Source organism: Mastomys coucha, unplaced genomic scaffold (assembly GCF_008632895.1).
Source record: "Mastomys coucha isolate ucsf_1 unplaced genomic scaffold, UCSF_Mcou_1 pScaffold6, whole genome shotgun sequence".
Classification (NCBI taxonomy): Eukaryota; Metazoa; Chordata; class Mammalia; order Rodentia; family Muridae; genus Mastomys; species Mastomys coucha.
The window spans coordinates 92,736,553-92,746,258 of NW_022196912.1; positions in this window are offsets into that span (position 1 = coordinate 92,736,553).

Here is a 9,706-nt window from a genome sequence, read left to right on the forward strand (position 1 = left end):
AGAAACTTTTGCAGATGACACTCCATGGGGGCATCAGGGATGTGAAGACATGAATCATAGATGCTATGTGTGAGAAGTTTGGATAAAATTGTGTGAAATATGAAAATGAGAAAAGCAGAGTTTCTAAATTAAATTACCACCCTGCAGGGGTGCATGCATGGTTTTAAGGAAATATGTCTAACTTGTTTAATAAGTCAGTGTTCTGATACATTATCTGTATTTCTTATTGCTCCCATGTTCAGGTTGACAGATTCTGTTTTATGGCTTCTCCTGGGGAGATGAGAAAACATCTGTTTATGCCAGCTAGGCATTGAGGACAGATTGAAGAACTGATTCCATCTATGTCTAGACTTATTGGGTTACTTAAAGGAATGAGGGTAAGAGGGTTACTCTCAGGAGCCCAGAAGATTCTTCATTACAATGTTCACAAGCTGAGCATGGAGCTCCAAAGATACAGTCTTTATGAGTTATCACCTTGTTGAGGCAGGTATTTCAGAGAGTGGACTTGAGTTACCCATAATCCTGTAAATAGACCAAATAAACTCATCAGTTCACCAAGGTAGACTTGGGTAGAATTGTTGTCTGACACCAGTGTCCTAGCTGGGACAAATGAGATGGTTATTCAGGCCTCTTCAGGAAAAGTCACAAAATAGACTCTTTTCAGCCGTGGTTTGAGGTAATCTTGCACAATGGCTCATAAGGCCTGGGGTGTCTGGGTGGATGCAAGAAAGAACAAATGCATTTTATATAAATGCTCAAATCTAAAACATTAGCAGCCATGGTAGAGTCGGGGACTGTAAAACTATTGACATTTAATAATGCGTTGGACTCAGGGGATCAAACTTTCCAGGGATGATGACTGGCCACTGGTGTCTTGAAAGTTCTTCCATTGATTCTAACATGCAATTAGGGTTAAGAGTCAGTAACCTAAATTGTTTTACTATAACCACATCCTTAATGGAGCATTTGGTATGGAGTAGTGCTTAAGAGCAAGGACTCTGGATGTAATACTGGCTGTTCTATTGCCCAGCTGTGTAATTTTGTAAAGGTCACTGCACCTTTCTGTGTCTCAGGTGTCTCATGTATATATATATGGGGGGGGGGATTGTAGGAGTAGAGAGAGAGAGGGTGTGTGTGCACTAACTCTACTGAGACTAGTACATTGTTATATTTAAAAGTTTTTAGAGCAGTGCCTGCCATGACATGGGAGGTTGTATGATTTATAGAGATGAAGATAGCAAGGCTTCTACCCATGGCATTTGTGTGCCCTGCCTTGCCATAGTTCATTTTCTCAGAAGACGCTAAAAATAAAGCAGACCATGAACTGGGGTCTGGAGAAGAGAGAGGGGTTGGAGAGAAACAGGTATCTGGCTTGAGAATGACATTCCTAGTCCATAGTAAGTCATTCCCTCAAGCAGGAAGTGAAAAGACACCACAAGGTATCTAGGAGAAATAAAGCCTGCTCAGGCAGCTACCCATTGTAAATTCAAAATTGGGGGATGTTTCCTCAGAGCACTTAAGCCATATAACCTATTGTATCCATTCTCTGGTCAGAGCTCTTGGTCCACACTTGGAGAGACCCATGTAAAACCTCATATGGATGGTCCCTCCAGTGCTACAGGATCTGAAAAAGGCTCTAAGAAAACTATCAATACATTGTTTTGCTTGTTACCAGGGGTTCTTGGACAAAAGCATGCATATTGAAGGGTGGCATGTGTCCTAAGCACTCAACACAGTTCTGGGAGAGGAGACTCCCCCCCTTTTTGTGTGTGTGTGTGAAATGGATAAAGATAGATTGTGGTTGGGAACATGGGCTATGACACAGGTATGCATAAATTTGCCCATTCAGTGATTATCTATAGTCTTTGGCAAGATGCTTTGATAAAATCTTTTGTGCTTAGAGATTCCTCACCAACTGTAGCATGAGTTTTTAGCTACACAGCTTTATGATCTCAATGGGTGTTGCTTCCCCAGCCACCTGCTCAGCAGCTCCCTGGATTCTTGAATGAAACACACACACACACACACACACACACACACACACACACACACACACACACACAAGCTTATTTTTAATATGCCATCTAGCTCAATGGCTTGGCAGTTCTAATTCTCCAGCTGCTACCCCAGACCCAATCAGGGAAGTGGCCAGTGGCTACTTACCCAAATTCTTACAGGGCTTGTTGGCTCTCTCTCCTGCAGCTCTAACTCTGATCCATCTTCCATTGCATTGTGGCTATCCTCTTCTCCTCCCCTCTACATTCTATTCCATGCAACTCTTAGGGTCCCACCCCATCTCCCTTTGCCCAGCCACTGGCCGCTGGCATCTTTATTGACTGATCAAAAGCCAACTGGAGACAAGGACCTTTAGCGTTTGGACATGCAGATTCCTGATTGAATCAAAACCTTAGAATCAATCTCCAACAACCGGCAAAGGGGTTTAGATTAGAGGAAATGACACAGGTGAAACACCTGGCTGTTATTTTTATAGTTTTATTTTGTGAGAAAAACTCTTTTAAAAAATTATTTTCCTTTCCTTTTAGATTCCACTAAATCTTAAAGTGACAGGTCATTATGGCATCTTGGATCCATGCCAGACCTCTCTTCTGTGTTTTAACATAGAGCTTTCAGGAATATCATTAGTACTGCCACTTCTAGGGTGTCAGCAGGTCCATGAAGCTCACATGAGCTCTCTGTCATGATGGATTGGACACGGGCAACTATGAAGACAAGAATGCAAATGAGACAGGTGCAATCAAACTCAAAAGGGGTACAGACCATGGGTGATGGGAGGTCAGTAGGACCATGTGAAGGGAAGGATGTTCATGTTGGCCATTAAAGGATGATGGGTAGGATTTCATCATGTAGAACTAGAGGAACTGGAAAAAATATTCTGGACTTTTTAAGTAGAATGCCGAGCAGAACCATGATGATGAAGCAGCACCTGGGGTCATCCAGGGTGATTGATGTGCAAGGTACGAGGGAAGAGTTAGGAGGGGGTAACATAGAACAGCGCTCTGTCATAAAAGACCTTAAATGCTGGGGTGAGCAATTTATACTTAATTTGTCAGTCAGTGGGGAGCCATTGGAGGTTTGGTAAAGGAATATCTAGTCACAGCTGTGTGTAGGGAAGAGTAATTATTCTCATCAGGTGACTAGCAGACAGTGATATGGGAGATAGAGATAGGTGTCAGAATATTTCATATGAGGATTAATGTGGGTTTAAACAATGATAATCATGGAGGGATAGTGGCAGAATCTAAGGGACATGATAATTGATTGATTGTTAGGGGGTAAGGAACACTCCAAGATGAATCCAAGGTCAGTGGCCTGGGGGAATAGAAGAGTGATGGAGTAATAAACCAAAGAGTAAAATGATTGGGACAGGTTTAGGGAGGCGGGAAAGCCAGGGCAGAAATACCAGACAGAGCTGCAGGCAATATGGATCTGAGGATGCAGGCACAAGAAGCTGAGACTAAATTTTGTATTTGTCCTGTAGCTGCTTTCTTCCTGCCCACATCTATTCCATCTAACTCTAGGCTTACCATATAGAAGAGGCTCAGAAATTGGTTCTCATTTTACTTCAAAACACTTCTTCCAGTGAAACAGAACTGTCCGTCTCTTCACAGAGCTGTTTCTCATTAGGCTCCTTCTTCTCTGAGGCCCAAATGGGACAAAATAATCCTTCTCACTTGATCTCATTTTCAAGTACAGAAAGAATTCTGTGATAACAATGCAGTAGAGATGAAGATAATAACATTGTAAACAACACAGCCTGGGCTACGTGATTAGTAAGGGGACTCTGCTGATACCTAATTCATTCAAAAGATGGGCAATTAAAAACTCTACACAACACAAAAAAATGACAGTGTATTAGTAGCACATCCATCTCACAAAATTCCATGCATCCCATTCTCTTCACAATCACATGTGTCCCAAGAGCTTCAGTCACACACTGAGTGGTGTGAGAAAGACTGTCTACACAGGATCATGCTCAGGAAACTCCAGAAACTGCTCAAAAGCACCCAACCTTTGGGTGACCTTTAATTGTAAGCTTGATATGTCATTAAGAGCTAACAGGTATACTGGGGCAGGAGAGAATGCTTGGCTGTTAAAAGCAAAGGACTTGAGCTCAGTTCTTAGTACCCATGTAGGACAGATTATAATTGCTTATAATTCCAAACTCCAGATCCAGGGGATCTGGGGCCTTCTTCTGACCTTCTTGGGCAACTTCATTCAAGTTTATATGCTCCCACCGGATACAAAATTAAAATTACAAACTAATCCTCAGAATGTGTATATATATACATGCATATATGTGTGTTTGTTTGTGTGTATGGTGTATGTGTTCATACTGTTGTGAGCCACACTTTGAGAACTATATCTCTAGGAACAGGCAGATGTGACTTAGTAATTCCTTCCAGGCCCATGGAACTGAGCATCTGTACAAGTCACTTTTTTTTGTTGCTGTAGTGACCAAAAACAATTTAATGGAGAGGTCATTTTGGTTTATAGCTCCTGTCTTAGTTAGAGTTTTTTTCATGTGAAGAGACACTATGGCCATGGCACACACACTAAAAATGCGAATAAAGAATTAATGGTGTCACTATAGGGATAGTAACTCGCTTTAATGGGTGTTAGCCTGTTCAGGACCTCAGTCCCTGAAAGAGGTCCCATGGGCTTTGGGAGGTAGGGAGCAGAAATGTTTGTCATATGTTTATCAACATGTCTACTTCTGCGAGGCATGCCACTGGTCCAACATGTCTGCTATATTTGGACAACACTGTGGCTTTCAGGTTCTTTCTTCTTCTATCTCTTCATTTAGGAACTCAAGGGTCCCAGTGCACTGTTGGGAAGTTGAGAACAATACCTTGCTTCCCTTCTATGTTATATTCTGTCTTATAATTTGCAATATATGTAATAACAGAAAGAGTTTTGGTCTCTGAACAAGGCAAATGTGGATTGTAATCTATTGATGTGGAACCTGAGAACAAAGGGGTTTGTTTAAGCATTTTGGCTGAGATCACAGATAATTAATAAATGAACCAAACCCGAGGAGAATGATTTCACAGCCATGTTCCCCACAATTCCATAGTTCTCTCTCCTGTGCTGAATCTTTAAGACACCTGCTACCTTTTGATATCTATGCTTTGTCTGAGAAATCACTATAACAAGTAAAACAGTATCCCCAGAGTTTCCCTCAAACCTGTTTTATGCCACATAGCACTTGAGTTCTTCTGCACCTCTTCCTATGTGGTAGAACTCCTTGTTATTGCCAACCCTGGAGCTAAGGCCAGTTACTTCCAGAAGATAAGGCTCTTCATCATAGGAAGTCTTAACTTGTTCTGAGGACTAAGTCAGATAAAGAATTTAAAACACATGGTGTAGTGACTAGTGACAGACACATAACTGTTTAGGGAAAGATTAACTATATTACTTAGTGGGAAGCAAAATCAAACATGCAACTCTAAAATAAACCCAGAGCTTTCTCTGATCACCAAGGGTTTCTTGTTTTGTTTTGTTGGAGAATGCAGCTCGCTGTTCTTGAGTCTTTCTTTGTCCAGAATGAATGACCTGCTAGCATACTGAATTGCTTTCTGACAAATCCACCTTGTGAGTTAAGGGAGCAGGGTCTAACCTCCAGCTGACTGTCCCCTCCTTAGGTGTGCTTTAACTGATGGAGGATCCTCCAAAGAGTATGAATAGGGATAGGGCAGATGTAGAAGACTGAGGAACCCACAGTCTTAGCAAATGCACTCGGTAGTCTCACACTTGGGATTTTCTCCTACTTTGTAGGTGTTCTTTCTCAGATAAACTACAGGTGAAGCCATCTAGACAAGCTGTGTATTACCTGGGGAGACTTATTTCTCAAGATGGGTATTCAGTAAAGCCAAAGGGAGTTTACCCTTTGAAAACATTCTCCAGTAGATATTTTGAAAGATAAAGAGATAGATGGCTTAAGTCCAACCTGAAAGATCACTCCATTTTTCTTCCTTTCTTCCTCACATCTCCTAGACTCTTTAATACCTTGTGAAATTAAATTTACTCTTATTATAAAGTTAACATCCAGTGAAATATATTCCAAGGCTTGGAAGAAAGACTCCTGCATTTTCTATTGTTACAGGAAACCCACCAGAGATGACCATTCAGACACAGTTTAGAGCCAGCTGGAAGTCCTTACTCCAGCTGGTTGGGAGTATACCCAGGTATTCAGGGACCTAGGTATAGCCCCTAGTGTCCAGAGCACTGGTTTTTTTTTAAAAGGCAGAAACCATGTTCTGGCATCTTGCTCAGCAGCTGCAAAAGGATTTTTGTGTAAGCAAGCAATTTAACAGAAGCTAGGTAGGTGGTTAGCTGGAGGGGGTTCCACATAAACAGGCAGTTTAACAGAAGCTAAAATAAGTTAGCTATGGCATCTTGACCTCAGGTTTCTAGAATAGAGTTGGGTAATTTCTATGAGATTCTCCATTAAGGAGATCAAATTTTAGTAAAACCTGAAATACCCTAAGCAAGAAAACAAGGGCACTGCTTTGCTCTGTTAGACTACGGTGCAATGTGGCAGAACCCCAGGGGGCTCTTTATCTTCTCCTATAAAGGAAATCATTTTGCAAAGTGGGACTTCCATCCTCCAAATTCATCAAGGCTTCATAAGATCTGTGGAAGACAATCAATATGCTTGAGGCCAGTGAGGACTATTGGGGAATTGTGCCCTGATTCCTGAATTTGAGTGAGCCAACTATCATCTAACCAGGGAATACATTACTGGGTTCAGAGATCTTCCCTGTCTCCTGTGTGGTTAGTTTGAATCTGGATATGTCTTGTTGAATAAAAAAAGAACTCTTTAAGCAACTTGTTTTTATGAACTTTCTCCCAGTGTGTGGTTCAAAAGTAGACTACCAGACTCGAGACACATTTTCAGTTACTATATGACCCTTAGCTCCATGTATAAGGTTCTTTCTGTGCCCACTTCCAGTTAAGCTCCAGAGAGATGCTCTCTTGTGCTTTCCCCTACTATTAGACCTTGTGTTCGGGTTGCTTGTTCTTAGTGGTGGTTTGCTTGGAGCCATCCCCTTTCTAGTATGTTTGTTAGCCATTTCTACAACATGGCAGCTTGCTCTTGGAGATAATGTCTGTTGTTACTGGAAAATTTCTGTGTTGTTCTAAGCAGGCTAGACACGGTGTGAACGAGCGTATGACCTTGGTCTAAGGTCCAGAGTGCCCCCACTCCTTTGCAGTTAGAGAGTACTAACTGTCAAAGAGGCTGTGGGTGGAGAGTAATGCATGTCACACCTGGGACAGAGCATTTCCAAATGAATGCTTGAACCTTAAATCTCTCTTCTGTTTGTTGCAAAGACCTTGAGGCCATGTCTTCTAGTGGGAATAGCTATAAAAGAAGGGAGGTCCCTGTCAGACTGAATGTAGAAGAGAATCCACAACAGTAGTTTTTATGAGTGAAAAATAAACTTTAAACCCTAAACCATTGAAATTCACAGTTTGCTACTGCAACACAGCTTAGATATCCTGTCTAGGAGATTCGCTATAAATTTAATGTTGGAAAAACACTGGAGTCTGGTGTAAACTCACCAATATGTAGATAACACTTATGGAAATGGAGAGAGAGGGAGAGAGAGAGAGAGAGAGAGAGAGAGAGAGAGAGAGAGAGAGAGAGAGGCACAGCTTGACCTGGAAACCCCACTTCACTCTCTCTGCTGTTGCACCAACTTATTTTGAGCTGGTTTATGATATATACATAAAATCTCACTTTTTCAACCTCACTTCTCAGTTCACAACAAATTCTTAATTAACTGTCAAACAGGCACGTTTGCTTTTTGAAAAATGAAAACAAACAAGTAAAACAACAACAGCAACAAAAAAAAAAACCCAAAAATATCTCCACTCTTGCATCAATGGTGCCCTGCCTTTAATTCAGGGACAAGATAGATGGTACTCATAGACTTTTGATAAAAACTTCCTGTTGGGTAGTGGTGGCACATGCCTTTAATCTCAGCACTTGGGAGGCAGAGGCAGGCGGATTTCTGAGCTCAAGGCCAGCCTGGTCTACAGAGTGAGTTCCAGGACAGCCAGGGCTATACAGAGAAACCCTGTCTCGAAAAACAAACAACAACAAAAATCCTCTATACTGTATAGCTTACTTGGGGTAAGAGTGGGGAAGATATCAGGGAAATATGAGTTATGAAGATTTATCAAGATGACAATTACCTTTGTGGTGTGTGTATGTGTGTGTGTGTGTGTTTATAGAAGCATTACTTTATTAGAGCCTTGATGTGCAGAGGCAAAAACAAATATTAAATTCTAGACAAAATGAGAGGAAATACCAACTTAAGTCAGACTATCATATCCAAAGCAAGTCTGTGAGCAAATATCAGAAAACAAGGTTGGTTCTTTATTTCTGGCTCTTTGTCATTACAATGATTGCTCCACTGGAATGACATGGCTGCCCTGCCTTTGCTCCCAGCACCCACTGTTCACAAGCACCTAGTGCATTCTGATCTCCTTCCAAGCTGAACTCTGATGTTAGTCTTTTCTCTTTCTAGTCCTTTACCACAGCTCTGCCCCACCTCCACTCCTGCTGGGGCATCTACAAGGCTCTCTGTGTGCTGACCTTGTTTTGGAGATAGGTATTAAATTGGAAGATAGCCTTCCTTGTTATTATTAAAATACAAACGACTAAGAGGAAGTAAAAGGGTTCTATTTTTCAAGGAGTTCGGAAAACAAGAAAAGAAACATACAAAAAGAGAAATACAGAGATCTAGATAAGCAGCTCAATAAATGGAGGCAGATTGAGGCTGTGACCTCTCATGATTGCTCTGGGTCATCTAAGATTGTTGCTAGTTGGGGAGAAGCCTGCTCAGATCAGGCTGATGGCAGAGGAGAATCACAGGATGCTAAATTCAGCCCTCCTGTCCTATGACTCAAGACTATTCCCCATCTAAGGGAAGCTGGTTTGATGGCCAAGCTTTTATATTTCTGACAGAAACAAGCTCACAAAACTCTCCCCCACTGAGAATTTTAATTGGCCTTCTGGTGTGTGTGTGTGTGTGTGTGTGTGTGTGTGTGTGTAGACATTCTTCTGCCTTCTTCCCAAATACATTTTCTGTCTTAAAGGAGTAGCGGAATGGCCTCAAGCTCTGTAATGGATTTTGCATGCAGAGAGAGGAAAGGAAATCGCTTTCTAAGACTGTTACTTTGTAACAGAAAGAAACATTCTCTTCACCAAGCCAAAAGTGGTTACTTCACCAGAATAGGGGGTGGTGAGATTGAAAGGTTGAAGAAGTTCACAAGATTGCTGTCTTTCTTGCTAGAGTCTTTGACTTCACACTTGACCTTTCCCAAACACTTCTGCTTCCTGTACTTTTGTTTAAGTCTAGAATAACTGAGCCACACTCAGATGTTTTTGTATCTTTTGTTCCCATTTGGATGCTGATAAACTGACGAGGAACTTTCAGAGAACAATCCCTCCATGGGCATAATTAGAGTGCTTAAAAAGACACAAGTGCAGTTCTTTATTCAAGACTCTACTGGGGCTGAAAATATCTCTATCAATTGATAGTTACATGTAGGAAGCCACTTCATAAGCACATCGCCATTACAAAATGGCGATGACATTTGGCTTGCCATTGGTATAAGAATGCCTTGTCGTTGGCATAAGAACGCTTTGTGCGCGTGTGCCTGTGAATCCCAACGA